Source organism: Aphelocoma coerulescens, chromosome 1 (genome assembly GCF_041296385.1).
Source record: "Aphelocoma coerulescens isolate FSJ_1873_10779 chromosome 1, UR_Acoe_1.0, whole genome shotgun sequence".
Taxonomy (NCBI): Eukaryota; Metazoa; Chordata; class Aves; order Passeriformes; family Corvidae; genus Aphelocoma; species Aphelocoma coerulescens.
The window spans coordinates 49380087-49400054 of NC_091013.1; the positions used below are offsets into that span (position 1 = coordinate 49380087).

A 19968-nucleotide genomic window follows, 5' to 3' on the forward strand; every position below is an offset into this window, starting at 1 on the left:
CCCTTCAAGCATAGGAACCACACCTCCTAACTCACTGTTGCAGGCACCATCCAAGATCATAAGGCACCAAGGAACTTTTGAAAAAAATTATGACTTCAGTTTTAGAAATACCTCTGATTGTGATTATAAATTACTTCCAAAGGATTATTTTTAGAGTTTATTTTTACCTGTGCTACTTATTTTGAGAAGTTTTATTAGAGGATACAATTATTTATTTCAAACAGAACAACCTTTCTGTTGTTGGTAATAACAACAATAGCAGTATCAACAAATATGATGGAGATGGATATAGTAATATTAGTGTCTGATTTCAGCTACACTAAAGATATTGGCAAACTTCCAATTGAAGGAGGGGAAAAAAAGGATTCATTAAGATTTTACATCCAGACTCTTCCTCTGGCTTGAGTCTCACAGTCCAGCCACTCCTGTGAATAGCAAGGAAATGTTTTGTTTCACAGGATGAACCATCACCTCTGCATCCTGCAGCCAGTTTATTCTGATGCTCCTGATGTTGCTGCAATTTCATCAATCTCCAGTGCCTCTGCACAGTATCAAGTTAGCAGAAGATGTGTCAAGGGGCACACACCAGAGCTCTGTATGCCACAATTAGGAAAATCTATTGCACTCTAAAAACAAAGCCACTGCTGCACAAGGTCACCACACACTAATAACAGCAACTCTGTGCCTCTGGAATTTATGAGGAAAAATCTTCCTCAGAAATACTTGGGTGAAAATCAGTAACTTGTATTCCATTACTACCATGGAAAATGTAAAGATACTAAATTAACTGCATTTACAAGAATGGTCTTTTTGTTTGCTACAATGTGTTCATGCATGAAAATCTTGAAGCAAAAATTAATGCAGAAGATAATTTTTTGTTACTAACACACCACCGGTGGAAATGCTGAAGAATCAAATTCTCAAGTACCCATAAATGGGTATGAGAAACTTCATTTCAAGGTCTACTTCTGACTAGTTTTTTGTTTCCTCTTAAAATAAGTGGCATTTTTTCCTCTTTGGGAACCCAGAATTTGCAATACTAAATTAGTCCACAGGTGCATTATATCCTCCTCTAGGCTTCCCACAGTGATGTTGTTACAAGAAGCAAAGATTGCCATAACAGGCACTTAGCTCATTACACAATGCTGGTTAACTTTAAAAAATCTTTGTGGCTGCCTCAGACAAATTTTGTCTTTTAACATGAATAAGAGGCACTATTTATTTTGAAGACTTCTTGACATTTGGTCTGTTTTATGCTTACAGTAGTAATTTATTGCTCTGTCATGCTGAGGACACATGTCACAATCCTCACTATGGCTTATGGTACCTTGGTGATCTGTTACACAACATCACAAGTACCTCTCTCATGTGTAATTATTTCCTCGTTCCTTTCCTCAGTGGAAAAGATTTTGCAAATTATTTACATACATACATGTATCTATTATTTATATTTGTGTATTTTTAGATTCATAGATTTTTAACTACACAAGGGACTATTGTAATCATCTAATGTGACCTCTTGCACAACACCGTGATTCCTTCAGGAAACCCAGCAAGCTAAGCTGTAGCTTATTCTTTAGCAAGACATCTACTCTTGTTTTAAAGACTGCATACAAGAATGTACCACATTCCTAGGTAAATATGCTGTACTGTGTGTATTTACATTAAAAAGAAAGATTTTTTTTTTTAATTGTATTTGGAACTGAAAGCTAAAAATGGAAACCATTTGGCTTTTCCACAGAAGATTATAGACAATCCCAAGGTGCCAAGCAGTGCAATAGAAACTTCTTACTGTGGTTCAAGTGTGAAACACTTGCAGTCAGAGCATCGCAAACTTTGCAAATGAGAAGCAAAAGCATGAATATAAACATTAGTCTTCAGAAGGTCAAGCATAGCATGTGGCAGGCAGGACTTGCTCACTATATTAGAGAAGTTATACGATATTGTACTTGACACCTGTGGAAACTTCTTCAAGGCACAGAATCTTCTAACCATTTGAACTGTTCAAACACATTTTAAACCAGAAAAAATCCACAACACGTTGTGAAAATCATATCCTCTGCACATATGGAGTCCAATCTCCTGGCCAGATTGAGTTCAGAGTGCACAGCGTGAACACAGAAGTGACTTTTCCCATTTGTGGATACAGATATTTCATCAACTGACAATATCTCTAAGGAAACACCTTAAAATATTAAAGTTATGCAGTCTTTTTATATGCCATTTTAGCCTGGTTTTCTTCATCCAGTTCTGTGGCAGCTATATTCTTGAACTTCAAGATGCAGCAGAGGAGAGGGAGTCTTTGTGTGGACAGGCACTTATGCAGACTCTCTCATATTTTCACAAAGTGAAAATAGCCTCATCCTTGCTCTTGGCTTGGTCTGCATAGACACATTAATTGTTCTTGTGACAATACTTCACTTTTCTCCAACACATGAGCTCTAAGGAGATAAAAAGCTAGATATGGCAAGTTGCTGTAAGACATAGGGTACAACTGTCTTCAAAAATGACAGTGATGAGCACAGCCCTTTGGCTTCACATACTGAATTGTGATGCTCTGCAGAAGTTCAACTGAATAAGCTCTGAGATGTCTAGCAGGAAACTAATTGTAAAGGAACTATCCTTTGCAAAAGAAATAAGATCGATCTTTCTAACCACAATTTTCTAAAATTACTACTTTTTTTTTTAGCCCAAGTAGAAATGTCAGATAAGTGCAACATGCACCTCCACTGTAGGACTTCTTAAATTCCACTCCACCAATACTTTGATTGAAAAGGAAAACAAAAAAAAAAAAAAACCAGTACCTACAGCTGTGGAGAATAAGAAAAATGTCTTCATTTTAAAAGAAATTTATGCTCTGCTAGATATCCTTCTCCCAGTACAGAAACCAAACTGCAGGAACCCAAAGAATTCCAGTATCAACCAGTGCTGATATCCTAAAGTTGAAAGCAAAATCAAAATAAGGACATATTTTGACTTCTGAGGACAATAATGATTAATCTTAGCAATAAAAATAACAGCAGGTAGACTATTATACTGAAGATCATATCCTACAACTATATCGACTCCATCATTACTTGAAAGATAAATTAAAGGGATAGTGATGACTAATTTCTGGTGATCTTAGACAGATAAATATTTCTTCTAAAAGTAAAGAAAAGATTTTGTGACAGCCAAACGTACATTTAATCTGGAACCTCCAAGTTAAACTGTGATACTTGGGATTTTGAATCTTAATTGCTAATAGGGAGAGAGGAAAGCTGTTTAAACTATTTTTATTCAGTGAATTAAACCAATATATCTCAGAGACTACACAGATTGCAAGACTCTACTGAGAAAATATTATGCAGAAAATTTCAAGAACTGTAGCAAACATTGAAAAATCTTAATATTCTCACCATGCCTCAAACCTTTGAAATTCACCTGAGGGTGTTCTATGCCTAAAACCCTGCTTCAAGATTTTTTAAATATAGGAAAATAAAAATAAACACACACTTGCACAATCTGATTAGAAAATCTTCCCTTTCAAATTAAGTCCAGCATTCCTGTGTAACTAAGTTTCCTCCCTAAAATAATTAAACAAAGTCAAAGACACCACATTTTTGAGTCTTCAGTTCTAATACACTAAATTTCTTTTTTTTTTTTTTACCCAGAATATGAATTCTGGTAATAGTTAAAAAAAAATTATTATGGAACGAAATCTCAAACATCATATTAAAAAAAACCCAAAAAACTTACTTTGCCAAGATATAAAAGCCATTTACTGCACATATCCTGCATGAATAATAGGTGTTTGATGAAAGTACAGTTAAATAGATAACTTGAAAATAACCAAATGATCATGGAACAAAACTGGGGGTTTTTTTCTGCATAACTGGCTCCTCTTGAACCTCAATGAAAATTTTCTCTTTGGTGTACCATTAACATCTGCAGAGGGACATATCCCTGATTTCAAAGAAGAGTGAGTCAGAAGCAAAGTTGCCACTCAACAGGAAATTTCTAATTTAAGAATTGGCTTTACATTAAATTTTAGGACAGAAATTATTGTTAAGTATTTATTGCTTATAACTATAATATATATATTAACAATTTATATTGTTAATATTTAAGACCTAGCTACCTTGTCTTAAAAATATCTGTGGAATTTTCACCATGTGAGCCTCGATTTAAAAGCAGGGCTGAAGAGGAGCTGCTTCCTATTCCAGTGGTTATCTCAGCAAAGTATGAAAGTGTTAGTAGCCTTTCATCTGGGCCACTGACAGAGTCAAGCTTGTCATCCCAGCCAGCGCAGTGGTGTAAGTTCTCCCAGGGAATGATTTATGTGGTTGTTAAATGGGCCAGCAAGACAGCTGAACTGTCTGCCACTGGCTACAGAGGTGGGAAGATGGTGAAAGATTTTTGAGTTCTCCCCAGCACTGCGAGCACCAGTGCTGGCCCCATGGTGGCGAGTTGCCCTGATGTACTGAGCACACCCATCTGTAAGCTCCAGGGAAGAAACAGGCATTCAAAAGAGCAAGAATCTTTTATGTTTTTACATGATGACAGCAAAAACCATAAGGCTGCGAACTGAAGGACAAAATATTGCTGCTAAGAGCTTACTGGATTGCTAAAAGCTATTAAGAAAATGGAAGCTATTAACATCATGCCAAACAATGGTTCAATAAAGTGGCTTAATGTGAAATTGAGATACTTTGTATCACTCTAAAATGATCATACAACTAATGAACTGCAAACTTCAGCAGAAGACGGTGTTTTCCTACCCATGTGCACAACTATGCCCTCAAAATGCGACACTTTACATAGTTGGGTTTTATCTGCAGATTTTCTGTGGTGGCACCATGTGGATTGTACACCTACACCATACGAGTAAAGTCCTAATCCTATACTCCTTTTTCAGGGGAAAATCCTTCAAAGTCCAGTTATCAGTAAGGATCAATAATTGGAAAACTCTTAAAATCTTCAACCCATTAACCCTCAGTAAATATATGCCTTGTTCAAAGTTCAGTGTCTTTCACTAGGAAGTAAACAACTAGCTTTGAAATCCTAAATAAAGGTTCCATAAGCTCTTTTTAAAGTATTCTTCATTATACTATATTTGCCAAGACATTATCTGTGAAATGAACAATATATATTTTAATTTATGTGGTTTATGTACTGAACATAATAGTAATATGATAATATATAGTATTTATCTTTTAATATCAATTATAAATACAATATTTTATACATCTATGAAAATTATTGCAGCAAAACATTTTAAAATTTATTCTCCAAAAGAACTTCAGTTGGTTACCAAAAGGCATTTTTGAACCTGGAGGTTTTCTGCACATTGTTAAATTACTGTCTAGAAATAATAATGAGAAACAGCATAAATCAGATTTTCAGAGAGCTTTATAACATGTTATCAGTGTTAAGAGCGTATTGTTACAATCAGCCTCACATGGCTGAGAGCAATAGCAGTTTTTACTGGTTATCTCTCTTGTCAGGTCCCAGTCTAATAGTCTGTGCTCCATTCCCACCCGGAGTATTCAGACAAGGAGACATGGAGGCAAAAAAAGAGATGCCCATAGTCAAGAAAGCCAGCTGAAATTATTCTTCTGTGGGTTCAAGGCATTTAAATTCTGCCCCATTATTCTAATAAGTGCCAGTATAAAACACATTTTGTCCTACCTATTTTTCTATGAAAGAAAAGCCTGGCAAAGTCCACAGTATAAGAGAAAGACTTGTAGAAAAGTATTTACCTGAGATGCAACAACTGAGAAATTGGAAGTTTTAATTTCAATTTTTGTGTACTCTTCCTGGCCTAAAACATCTGAACTTTTCAATATGAAACAATCCTAACCTCAAAATAGTATATATAATACTAGCTGAAGTATCTTCTGCTAATTATTTATTTTAGTCTCTCCAAGATAGAAAGGAATTAGAGTGCTTTGATGAGAAATAATGGTCAAATATATTGATCTGTACTGCAAGATCTGCAAGCGAGCCCAAAATGAAATTATCACAATTTAAAATCATATAAAGTAAGTATTGACTGTCTGCAAACTAATTCAAATGTGTCCTTACACAGGACAATGACTTCTAGGAGTACTGGAATTGGGCCAGTAGTCTGACAAATGGTTTGGATGAATCCTATTATTAGACAATTATTCAACAGAAGTAGAAAGGAACCATCAGGTTAATTTTGATGACAAATACTGTGCTTTTGACAGTTTTAACAGAATGAGCTACACTGTTACTCCTTTTGCAATAAGGTGATGTTCCTTGAGGTCATAAATGTGCCTTCATATGCTTTGTGTGTTTCATATGCCCATGAAGGTATGTAAAAATATGCTTACATGTGTACTTTATAGTTAGACAAATGGATTGGCAGCTACGTACTCAAACAGTACACATGCAGTGCATTTAATCAGAGCTGTGAACAATGTACACCCAGAGCAGATTGATTAAGAGGATTTTTACAGGTTCACCGGAAACCCTCGATAGCACTTGACTATAATCAAAGCTTTAAATACAATACCAGAAATTGAGTAGGAATTGAGCTGGCACCAGAGAGGCTAACTCTGCACATCAATACTTAAAAATAAGAGTTGTTGTGTGGAAAAGAGTGCTAAACTGGAGAAGTGCCAGCTGTTGAAAGCCTACATTTAAGGCTGAGTCTAAGGACTGCCAGTGTTTCTGAAAAAAGACTGGAAGAGTAGAGGATGGGTCCGAAAAAGCAGCACCCACCCACAGTGGGCAGGGCTCAGACTGGCAGTCTGGCACCTGTACTCCACCTGTGTCAGCCTGGGTTTAATTTTTCTGCTCCCCATACATCCATCTAAGGAAGATACTTCCTCTTCTCACAAGATATTGGATACCAGCACTTGAAAATACAAGAGAACACATCAACACATTTTCAGAGTTGTTCTAAGGAATTACAACAATTCTTAATACCTGACCTGCCCTGATAAGTGCCGAGGCCCTGATCCTGTAAAGAGGGATATGTGTGCTCGAATTTACATGCTGTAATTAAACCCAAGGAGACTACTTTCAAAGCCTAGAGTTAAACAAGGAAAAGTTTGTAATATGAAGTCTTATCTTTCATTAGAACTGCAGATATAATTGGAAAAAACAGACAGACTTTCTTGCATACAAGCCCTGTTTCATGTCTTCAGGACTTGGCAAATAGCCAGGTCTTTGCAGGATTGAAGCCCATATGTTATTAGCAGTGTTTCATTAGGAATAAACACTCTTGTAAGAGGAGCTTATTAAAAATTTGAGTTTCTTTGCTTAGAATCCTCCACAAAACAACCAAAAATTACAGCTTGTTCTCTACCTGACTTCTCATATCAGTAAGAGCAATATGAAAATATTTATGAAAGTGCTGCAAAGAGTCAGTTTGATCACTGGTTGCAAAATGGTTTCTTTTGTTCAAAAAATAATTAAAAGTTAATTGAGCCAAAGCATGTGGGCAAAATTGACTCTGCAACCCAGCATTTACAGAACTCGCCCAAGATATGGGACACCAGCACTGAAGTCTCTGGTTCAGCAAACAATTCATTAGTTTTATAAAGCAGAACAACTTTATCAAGGAGATTAGTGAGTCCTACTTTAGAAGGGCCAAAGTCCTGGTGATGAGGATTCCTCAGAATGTGGGATTCACACCCTCTTTACAAAGTTGGGAGGCGCTTTGACTACTTCTGAATCATCCTAAATCACACACCTTGTGGTCACTTCTGCCTATAGAAATAGCTCATTCCTTTTCAAAATTCATCAAACCAATAAAAACAGATATCTAGTGCTTTTAAAATATCTTTTAAAAACTCTGAGAGCTGTTCATTTTTGGAGTGAATTCAGGACTTTCTAGTTTTTGCCTCTGGTTCTTTCCAGTAATTTTTACCTCTAGTAAATTCAAATCAATCTGTCTCTGCCTTCAAACACATTATCACAGCTGTCTCTCATGTTGAAAAGGAGACATGAATATGGACAAATATCAGCTTCAAAGGTTTGACACAGAGCTGGGAAAAGTTATTACGTTACTTTCTTCAGATTCATTGAGCTTTGTGTCACGCCCACAGGTGCCAGCTAAAGATGCAGAAAGACACGAGATAGGGTCTGTTTCTCAAAATATGAGGATGGAGATGGCAATGCCTGTGACCAAGTCCAATGTAATCGTCCTGAAAACATCTCCAAATTCTATGGGGATTAACTCTGCATAGGTATGCACCAGTATGTTCCACACAGCAATCTAATTTTGATAAATGCAGAATGAGGACCTCCAGTTTCACCAAAAAGCACATTATCTCTTAGTTTCAACAGACAGTGTAGTGTCTGACAGTAAACACAGTCTCTTGAACTTGGGTAGAGAGCAAGTTAGCCAGATCAATGGGTTATCTTGCAAAGAAATAAAAATTAAGGAAAGTACTTTCAGGTATAGTTTTCATGAAGAACCTGAATTGCAGTTTGCTAAAGGCTGAGGTCATTCTGTGTAAAGTGTAGGTATTTGCTCATGCTGTTTGCATGCTCCTCTCTAAGTATCATAATTGGGGATCACAAACTGGACAGTGTGGACTTCCCTTTAATCGGATCCTGTTATTTAGATGTAAAAGCATATTTTATGGTTTTATTATGTTTATCTTACAACTTCAGTGGTATCCACCATATGCTTAGACATGGGAAGCAGTACCCAGCAATTGGGATCTGGCTGGTACCACCAGGACCAAAGATTTGGGAAACGAGCAGGAGGAGGGGTACCTGGCTGGCCAGGGGCTTCCTTTCTTTTGCCAGGATTTAAGCCAACTTCACTTCACTGTCTGACAATTAAACAATAAAACTAGGGATATTTTAGATGAACAAGACATGCAACCTACAGAAGAATGAAAGTGTTGCCATCTTAAACATCATATACAGTCACAAAAAATTATGTCAAAATTTGGTTTTCAGAAAATGATATTGACTCATCTGCTGCCTCAGTCCACCTTGATGAAACAAGGCAAACATATCCTTGAGCAGTCACCGGGCTTAGCTGATTTTTGTTACAGTCTCCAAAGTCAGTAGTCTCATGAAACACTGCTGCACTTTTCTTACTCATATCCCTTAGAAATGAGCTCCAAATACATCTCCATAGCCTGACTTCTGCTCTCTTTTGCCCCTGTGAAAACTCTTCACATTGAAGGGCTGAAAAAAGCTAACAAGTAAATGATAAAGGATAAGTTATTAAACATATATGCAACAAAACTCTTTTCCATGTTTTTTTATCTTAAACCTTAACCTTCAATGCACATTTTTTGTCTTTAATTTCCAGCTCTCAGTGTGTTCCACCTACTTTAGGCCTGAATGCAAATAAAGGAAATTTAACCTCCAGTTTTTACAAGACAGCCAAACAACTTTGTACATAAAGGCTAGCTCATGAGGTCTTATCAACAAGAACTACAATCTTCGCACATCTGGTTCACTTTCAGGCTGTAGTTGTACAAAATTATGGTTCACCGTTTAACTGGAACAACCAATATACAGAAGAGATCTGAGGAAAAGGGTACTTAGTGCAAACATAGTACAGCAATATCCTAAATTTTGTTTACATTTACTCTAATCATGGCCACGTTCTGGACAACTAGTAATGCAAATATTTCCACCTAATGACTACTAAAATTCAGAGGTTGAAAGGCAAGTTGCTTCCTTCAAACAGCAATAATTCTTTAAAAAAAAAGACAAAAAGAGCGAAATATACAAAATTGTGTTGGAGGGGCAGATACTAATATATTTCATGTCTCAATGTATACATATTTTCTGTATTGTTAACATGATATTGGTATCAATTAATCCTTTTTAACCACAGAATCATAGAATGGCCTGGGTTGGAAGGGGCCTTAGAAATCATCTACTTCCAACTTCCCTGCCACGAATAGACCTGGTTTTTCAGAGCCCCATCCAGCCAGGCCTTGAACACCTCCAGGGATGGGGCTGTTCCAGTGACTCACCACCTTCACAGTAATGTTTTTTTTCTTAATATCTAATCTAAACCTACTCTGAGTTTGAGTCCATTCCCCACTGTTCTGCCACTACGTGCTCTTCTAAAGAGTGTATCCTCACCTTTCACATGGGCTTCCTTCAGGTACTGGAAAGCCTGAATGCGATATCCCCAGAGCCTTCTCTTTTCCAGGCTGAACAATTCCAGTTCTCTCAGCCTTTCCTCATAGGAGAGGGGCAGAACCTCCTCCCTAGCCCTACTGCCTTGGATGCAGCCCAGGACACACTTCACTTTCTGGGCTCTGAGAGCACATAACCAAGTCAAAGCTCTTACCACCAATACCCCCAAATCCTTCTCTACAAAGCTGCTCTCAACCTGCCCATCCCCAGCCTGTGTTAATACCGGCACAGCCCTGACCCAGCTGCAGCACCTTAAGGTCTTCAAATGCTTCACCTTTTTCCCATTTACAAATCGAGCCTGGTTAATCACAACAGACAATGGGAGACAGAAGGAAGATATTTCTTTCCCTATGAAGGTAAGCCATTAATTTCTTTAGAAACAACCTGTCAGCCCTTGATCACTTACTGGAAAGCACAGATTCAATTAGCCATAAACAATTTTTCAAGGAAAACACACGTTGTTCAATGAGAACTGAAGCTAGAAAAGGATGCAAATATTGAAATTTGGCCCAGTGTTTGTACAGGGATATCTTGTAATCACATATTATTGAGGCTTTGCTATCCAGTCTGTAAACGTAAATGTTACATTTCTTTTATGTTTGTTTAGGTTTTTTTGTAGTTATGCTTTTGTATTATATTAACATACTTTGATGATATACAGTGAGAGCTTTTTTCATGCAATGAAGGATAAAGTACAGGTATACAGGAAATCTGCAAAATATGGGAAGAGGCAATAAAATCCCTAACTGGTTAAAGGGGAAACACCTGCTAAACAAAAAGTTTGTATGGTTGAGCTACAGAGGACTAATTCAATTAACCTGTCAGCTACCTGTGGCAAATCAGCGAGTAAATGTATATGCAAATAAATAGTAAGGTAACTACTGTTCTTGCATTGTTCAGTAAATGCAGAGAAATGAAAACTGACACAGAACAGAAAGTTTAGAGGTCACTATGGCAAATATAACAATCATGTAAATGGTGTTGGTAGCTGGTCAAAGGGGCATACAAAAAATATAACTTCTGTTGATTTGGCAATAAGTGTAAACTGGAAAAGTAAACGAGTCCCAGTACTTTACGAAATCATGAGCGTCAACCTGGAATAATTTCCACTGAAGTTAACAACATTTGTTCCTGTTTAATGTGAATGTAAAATTGGTCTGCAGAAAAGATCAGAAAGCCATATCCAGCAAAGGTTGTTCTCATGTTTGCTGCTACTATTTGGCAGGGCTGTTCCCAATCCACCACAGAAGGCCAGTAAAGTTGGTCAGGCAGGACTTACCCTTGGTGAAGCCTTGCTGGCTGTCCCAAATCACCTCTGTGTCCTCCATGTGCCTTAGCAGAGCTTCTAGGAGGAGTTATTCCAGGATCTTCCTGGGCACAGAGGTGAGGCTAACAGGTCCTCCTTTCTACCCTTTTTAAAAATGGGTGCAAATTTTCCCTTTTTTCAGTCATCTGGAACTATGATGCCATGATGTTTTTACCTGACTCCCATGACTTTTCAGACATCATGGAGACTGGCCTGGCAACTACATCAGCCAATTTCCCAGGACTGTGGGAAGCACCTCATATGCAGACTTACATACCTTCAGGTTCCTTAGATGGTCATGAACCTGATCTTTACATACAGTGGGAGGGACTTTTCTTCCCCAGTCCCTGTCTTGCAGTCCATCCACCCAAGAGGTGTGGGAAGAGAAGCTGCCATTGAAGACTGAGGCAAAAGAAAGTTGTTGAGCACTTCAGTCTTCTTGTTCGCTGTTACCAATTTGCCAGCCTTGCTCATGGGGGAGGGAGGTAGACTTTCTCTAACCTTTTTTTTCCACCTGACACACCTTCTAGTTACTCTCTGCATCCTTTGCCAAGTTCAGCTCCAGCTGTGCCTTGGCCTTCTTGACCCCACCCTTACACAACCAGGCAGCACTCTTACACTCTTCCAGGATACTTGTTCCTGCTTCCACTGCCTGTGCATTTGCTTCTTTCTTCTCAGTTTGACAGCAGGTCTCAACTCAGCTATGCTGGTCTCTTGCCTCTCTTTTCTGATTTCCTACATCTAGGCATCAAGAGCTCCTGCACTCCCTGGAAATGATTCTTAAAGATCTACCAGCTCTGTTCTGCTCCCTTGTCCCTGAGGGCCATTTCCCAGGAGGACCTATTGACTAATTCCTTGAACAACTGCTAGTTTGTGCAGAGTGTTGTGTCTTCATCACCACACACATGGAAGAGCAGTAAGGGATAAGAGTCTGAGGGCTTTACCAGGCTAGGAAGTATCCTGGTGATGTTTCCTAGAATCCTAGCTGTATACTACCAAGCATCACCTGCTTATTCAAGTGTTTTATCAAGACAATTTAAATTGAAGCATCTCAGGAGACCTAATGCTGAAATTTTTGCCTGAATAGCATACTCTCTCTGAAAGTAAAGCACTCAATTGTCTAAAATGGAATGTCATATTACTTTTCAGGGAGGCTTTTTGCTGGCAATATTTAGAAAAAGTAGATCAACATATGCTCTAATTATATTTAGCATAACAACCTTATTTAAAATGTAAATGGTTATAGTTTTTCTTTAATGTTACTTGTAATAAATCTACACTGCATTAATTCCCCAAGTAAGGGTGCATTATTTAGTGTATAAATTAAAAAAAAAAATAAAAAGGTCTTTAAAAATGTTTACTCTTTACAAATAATGGTAAATACAGGTACAGAACAAATTTACAAAACAGGAAGGGTTTTTTCTGGCTTGGTTAGAAGGGAGTATTTTTATTTTGGGGATTTCAAAATTTTGTGAAAAATTTTTACTTGTTTTTCCTCTTTTAAAGAAATGGTGTCAAAGACCTAGGACCAGACAGACCTTGTCATGTTATGGAACCTTTCCTCTTCATAGGCATTTAGCAGGTGTCATTGATAGTGAATTCAGTATATTTGATTACACGCAATACTCCACTCCTTAGGTAATTGCAGTGGGGATGCATGGTTTAAACACCTCTTAAGGCAAAATCTCCATAAAAGAGGAGTCATAGAATATTTTGGCTGCTTCCTCGAAACCTTGAGAAAAAGCATCACTAAGGAACAAAAGCTGTCATACAATGAAAATGTGCCCGATTCTCTTGTTTCAGGACAGCACTTCTCACTTTTTTAAGTATTTCAAAATAGGCATTTTGCTATAATGAACTGTGTTTATTATAATCCTTATATGGGAGGTTTTTGCAAATTTGTGAGACTGCAGATTCCCCTGAGAATGCCAATGCATTTTTCTGAGATCAAATTCTACCTCATTATCAATGGGGTAAACTCATTTTAAGATGACCAGTAGGATCCCTTCTGCCAGGAGGAAGCTGCCAATGTTAGACCACCCTTCATTTTACAGAATGGGACTCAGTTTCACAACTCCTTCAAATTTCACATGCAATCCAAGCAGTTCTGATGTTTCTCTCACCCCCCCTCATAAATCATCAAGACAGGTTATCCACAAAATTCATCAAGAAGTTTTTCCTGACAATGTGAACAAGCAGGGAAGTGAGTTAAGGTGAGTTTGCACAATCCCATGGATGACTTCCTATCCTATGTGTGACTTCTTTTTCTCATACAGCTACTAACACAGCACCTCACAAGGAAGTAGAGAGGTGAAGTAGAATATTAAAAATTCATTTGGGTTAGACCAAAATTACAATATTATGAAGTATCCTTTTAACACCTAAAATGTGGAAAAATCATAGCGTTTGTAAATATCTCCTATCACACACCAATGCCATAAAAACTATAGCTGGCACCTACATGTATATCAGGTTTAGGTGTGAAACATCTTGCTATCAAGGGTAGTATTGGACAAAATGAGACAAACAGATGTATGTGTTTGTGTGTGTATTAGAATATACAAACTACACATGAAAATATGAGAAAAATCAGACTGTCCCTCTTTTTCATTTTGCCTTTTTCATTTTAGTTCCAGATTTCTAGCAACACAATGGGTGAACTGCATCCATGTTTATTAAAAAAAAAAAAAAAGTAAAAAAGAAAGAAGAAAAAAAATATCTCCCCATGAGTTATCCCACTTACAACAATCTACCAAAAGCCTAAGGGGCACTCACTCTCTTTCCCCATCAGCATTACTGGTGCAGAAAAACTGACACTCACAGCCACATCAGCTGCACATCCCTTACTCTTACGAGCCCTCCACTGCTTTGGGGATGTATCTGTCAATACAACACAACATTTATTTATTATTATGTTTGCTTATGTTTTTATATTTAATCTGATTTGTTTAACGCTTCTCCCTTGCTGTTTCCTCATCCCTATGCATATATTCAACACTACAGTTCAGTCAGTCTGAAAGCAAAAAGCACTGGAAATATTATATTTCAGATATTTCACATAAGTTTGAACATATTCAGGTTGAGTTGCCATCAAAACACAGAACACATTTTTGACGTAAAAACGTTTGGCTGACTAGTGGGATTTGGTTCATAGTTTGTTTTTAAATTCCTATTGTGTTCATTTATGAATGTTTATATCTTCCTCTAATGAATACTGTACTTCATTTCTGGGAATGAAAGCAGGATAGCTTGAGATAAAATAGTGTCACAGATTTCTCAGTCCAGTGTTTCTCTCCAAATAAAAGGGGCTTTCTTAGGCTTGAGGAGAGATACAGTCTACACACGATTAATAGCATTTGCTTGTTTTCCCATTTTGTACATGCAAAGCCAAGAAGACTTTTAGCTCCAAAAAGCCAAAGAGATCTGGAAGAACTGGTACTTCTTTGGACAAGCCTCTGACCAGAAAGAAACAACAGGAATGTTTTGCAGAAAAGAAAATAAAGAAACAAGGCAATGCATTTCATTTTAAAGAGCTTTTTCCCAACACTGCTGCCTGAAATGCTAGAAGGTCTTTGTGATACTAGCTGGAACTGCTGTGAGGTAATTATATGTAGTTACATAAAGCAGCCTAATGCTAGGCCAGCAAATTGTCTAAAAGAAGGGAGTGTATTCCTTGTTAAATGTTTTGTCATGATGACCATGCCCTTTATTTATCTCTAACACAACATGCTTATTCTGCCCCATCCACTGTTTTCACCCTGCAAATTTATGAGGCTCTATTAATCTTCTGCCCTGCTGACTCTCTCTGTTGCAAAGTGTCAGCAGACTTTTGTACCTTGCTAATGTACAAAGTGCTTCTTATGAGTAATATCAGCATTTTGCCTTTTAATTGCACATATAATTTTTAGGTCTTACAGCTAATAAGGGAATTGAGACCGCGGTTCATCATTGTCTCGAATGGTACTCCAGGGGTGTAGGGACTGTAGAAGCTCAGAGAAGAATATACTTGTCCTCATTCCAAGCAATAGTTTCTCTCATTACAGCAGCTCCATTCACACCAGTACAGTTACAGGTTTGCCAGCACTTCCATTACAAGCCCAGCTTTTTGGGGTTTCCAAATTGTTGTAAAAATTTATAAAACATGAAATACATTCTATCAGCTTAGCTTATTTTTTTCATTATTATGATATTTTATTTTTTCCAATGTATTATTATTGCTTTTTTTTGTTCTCGTTATCATTGTTATTGGTGGCAATATTATTACTATTATTACTATTATTATAAATTTCTATAGAAGTTGATTTTAGTGCTTTAAATACCTCATTACTTGCAGAGGAGAAAATGTTGTTTTGCAATCCTGCTGAAGACTGGCATTCCTCATATTTGAATTAAGTCATAAGTTTGTTCATAGCTGGTTCCATCCTTTCCATCCAAAACCAAATTAGAAAAATGATAACGTGGTGCTAATTTGGAACAATGAACAGTAATTTTATATTAACAACCTTTAATAAGGACTTTTCCCCTCATCTTGAAATTCACATTACTGAGGAGAATTCCTATTGTTCAGACAGCTGGCATGAAAAATACAAATTTGTCTTCCTTTTCCCATGGAAGTCAAACACAGAGAAGAGCACATGTATCATATACTGGGGAGTTTGAAGAATATGTGCCAAATTGTGCAATTAAAAGCTTCTCTCATAAGTATGCAAAGCAACAAAAAGTAAACAGACTGACTATTGGAACAACATGCCATGGGAGCTGCTTGTAAGCAAATGACTGTCCTTAGCTATTGGGCATTACTTTATTGTGGAAAAGTCCACATAAGAATGAGAGGTCTGATATATTTTTCAGATCCTGCTAGGAATGGTGCAAATAGGTGTATTGCCTTCATCAATAGACGGTGCTGGAAAAATCGTGACAACAGATGAGGAGAATGCTGAGGTACTCATCAAAATTTTTGCCTCAGTCTTCAATGGCAACCTCCCTTGCCACCTCTTGAGTAGATGAACAGCAGGATGGGGATGGGGTAAGCAAAGTCCCTCCCACTGTACATAAAGGTCAGGCTCATGACCACCTGAGGAACCTGAGTGTACATAAGTCTACAGGACCTGATGAGATGCATCCCATAGTCCTGAGGAAATTGGCTGATGTAGTTGCCAAGACCATTTCCATGATGTCTGGAAAGTCACGGCAGTCAGGTGAAATCTATGGCAGTCAGGTGAAGTTCCTGATGACTGGAAAAAGAGGAAACGTACTCATCTTTAAAAAGGGTAGAAAGGAGGACTCTAGGAACCACCAACTTGTCAGCCTCACCTCTGTGCCTGGAAAGATTGTGGAACAGCTCCTCCTAGAAGCCCTGCTAAAGCACATAGAGAACAGGAAGGTGATTTGAGACAGCCAGCAAGTCTTCACCAAGGGCAAGTCCCACCTGACCAACTTAATGGCCTTTTGTGATGAAGTGACTCCATCAGTGGACAAGGGAAGGACTACAGATGCCATCTACCTGGACTTCTGCAATGTCTTTGACACAGTCCCGCACAACACCCTTCTCTTCAACTTGGAGACATGGATTCAATAGGTGGACTGTTAAGTGGATAAGGAATTGGTTGGATAGTCAGATCCAGAGGGTAGTGGTCAACAGCTCAGAGTCCCAATGGGCATCAGTGACAAGTGGTGTCCCTCAAGGTTCCATACTGGGACCAGTGCTATTTAATATCTTCATTAATGACAGATGAAGGGACGTAGTGCACCCTCAACAAATTTGCACGTGACACCAAGTTGACTGGTGTGGTTGACACACCTAAAACATGGGATGGCATCCAGAGGGACCTGGATGAGTTTAAGAAGTGGGCACATGAGAATCTTATGTGGTTTAAGAAGGCCAAGTGCAAGGTGCTGCACCTGGCTCTGGGGCAACCTCTGGTACCAACACAGGCTGGGGATGAACAGATGGAGAGCAGCCCTGCTGAGAAGGACTTGGGGGTGCTGGTGGGTGAGAGAGTGGACATGACCCAGCCATGGGCACTCACAGCCCAGAGAGCCAAACATGTCCTGGGCTGCATCCAAAGCAGCGTGGGCAGCAGGGCCAGGGAGGGGATTCTGCCCCTCTGCTCTGCTCTGGTGAGACCCCACCTGCAGTGCTGCATCCAGCTCTGGGGTCCCCAGCACAGGAAGGACATCCACCTGTTAGAGATGATCTTTACAATCCCTTTCCACCCAGGCCATTCTATGGTTCTATGATTCTTTTCAAATTAAGAACCACTTTGGGTTCTGGTTCATAATGCAGAGAGTGTGGGGAGGAAAAAGGGACTGTCACTATATGATCACCAATGATACTCTTCTATCAGAAGTTGAGATGCTTCTACATGATCTCAGAAGGTTCATGCCATGCAGATCAGTTTCTTATTTCCCTTTCCCCTGTTCCTGCACACTCATAATATCTGGGGAGATAACACTTCAGAACAGCTAATGTCTTCCCTCTGGTTTCCTCATTCTTGCTCCAAAGTTTACCAACATTTGCACCATGTTGGCTATTCACCTGCAGGTTTTTAACATTTGGTTGTTCTATCATCTCCAGCTCCAGTACTGTTGTTATGAAGTGATGTATTATTCATGCAATCCAGGGCTCAATTTTCAAACTTGTAGACTTCATATTATATTACCATCATAAATATTGATTTCAAGGCACCCACAAGCATTTTTAGTCCTTCACTGAAAACACAAAAAAGGGACATCTGTACTCCGTGGAGCATAAAATCAAAGGCTGTATACACATGACACAACAGGATGCCAAGCTAGGGATTCTGAATAGATGTCCAGGCACACAGTGAGGACTTGCAGATATGTACCAGGGCCTGCAAGCTGTGTAGCCACATTTCCACACATTTGGGAGCTTAGACTGATGAGTGTGACCTCTTACTGAGTTTGGGCACTTCACTGCATTGACATATCTACACTGCTTCCTCTTCTGGAGTCAGTTCACAGAATGGTGGTGGCATGTTGAGAGATGACTTTAAGTGACAGGTCAGATTATAATAACACCAAAAAAAAGGGACAGGAACAAAGGCCATAGTTTACATAATCCTGGAGTTAATTTTGAGCATTCAAGAGGTTCTGTTCTCTTATGAAAGCTGTCTTCTTGTTCATTTGTGGGAAAAAGATTATGAGATGAGCAGTAAAACCTGCATTACTGAATGCAAAGTGAGAAAGGCAAGGAGGTTTCAAACAGACTCTGTGTGAATGTTCACAGACTTCTTCATGAACTGTATCCTCACTCTGGCTTCCTGACTCCTTGTTTACTTTGGTGGAAAAGATTACCCCAGTTTCAATTGAACAGAGCCTTGTTGTTAACACTGTTACCATAGTTCTGAAGGAAAGATCCCAATTATACTCCTTCCAGCCAGGTTTCTCAGCGGAGTTAAGAAAGATGTTGCTGCTGTGTAATCAATGACACCTGTAGGATCTGGAAATCCACTGTAAAACAGTCTTAAGGGAAGTATTTGTGTGTGTGTATATATGTATAAAAATATGTTCTCTATAGAAAGGATGAGGAAAAAATACCTTTTAAAAGATCAATATATTAGGGAGAAGCAAGGTTCACTATAAAGGCTCTCAGTCCATCTTGGCATTACAGTAAATTCACAATCCTTTCTCCAATACTCACAACATCTCCAGAACTGCATGACAGAATTACAAGCCTTACACTTTCCATCATCCTGTGTCTGTGCTACTGAATTTAAAGAGTACTGTAAAAATTCCTACTAACATAGCTACTACTTATAACAGGAATAAACCTATAAATTTTCATTTGGTAGATTTTGATGAAAATTAGATACCAGAGGGGCTTCTAAAAATACTTTTAGGCAAAAAATTAAAAAGATGTCATAAAGATGTAACTAAATGTTCACAGTATAAAATGCTGAGGAAATATAGACATTCTCACTCGTGTTTTTAAAAAGGTTACCCAAATGTTAATTTTTAATTACTTAATTTTCTTACATTTAAATTGCCTTTATCATTTCACTCTTTTATCAATTTCTTTGTTAAGCAGTTTGAAATAATTTTTTTCTTACCTATCACAAAAATGTCTTTCCTTCTGTTTTTCTATTGTTTCTCCCCTCAAAGAAGAGTGATATTCCAAAGGAAAGTCTTAACCTTAGTTTACTTTTCTGGTTTTCTGAGGCTTACGTTATTTCTGTTCTTAAAATGTTTATAAAAAAAATATTTAATTCTTTTCTCCACTGACTGCATGATCTTGACTTCTTTATTTCTTTTTTTGGCTCCTCTTTTTAAACTAGCAGTAAGTACTGCACATAGCAGATTATCAAATGCTCTTAAAACAAAGCTAGACTACATTAATTAATGTTGTATGTGCACTTGAAGTGGGTAATATAGTTCATCCTCTGGCACTCAGCTCATTAATTTCAAAATGTATGTTACTAAACCTCATATCTTGGTTTTATCTAATTAAATTATTAAGATGAAACTTAATAAAATCAGAGGTTTTTAAGTGTCATTCCAGGCACAGCTAC

General features: G+C 38.0%; 1 long non-coding RNA gene across 1 annotated transcript; it reads left to right on the forward strand.

The window, feature by feature from the left end:
- The first annotated feature begins 10451 nt into the window (after nt 1–10451).
- Nucleotides 10452–18917, forward strand: LOC138107265 (uncharacterized). The gene is made up of 3 exons (XR_011149363.1): nt 10452–10487; nt 14825–15037; nt 16289–18917. It is a non-coding gene; the product is annotated as an uncharacterized lncRNA (long non-coding RNA).
- Nucleotides 18918–19968: the final 1051 nt, after the last annotated feature.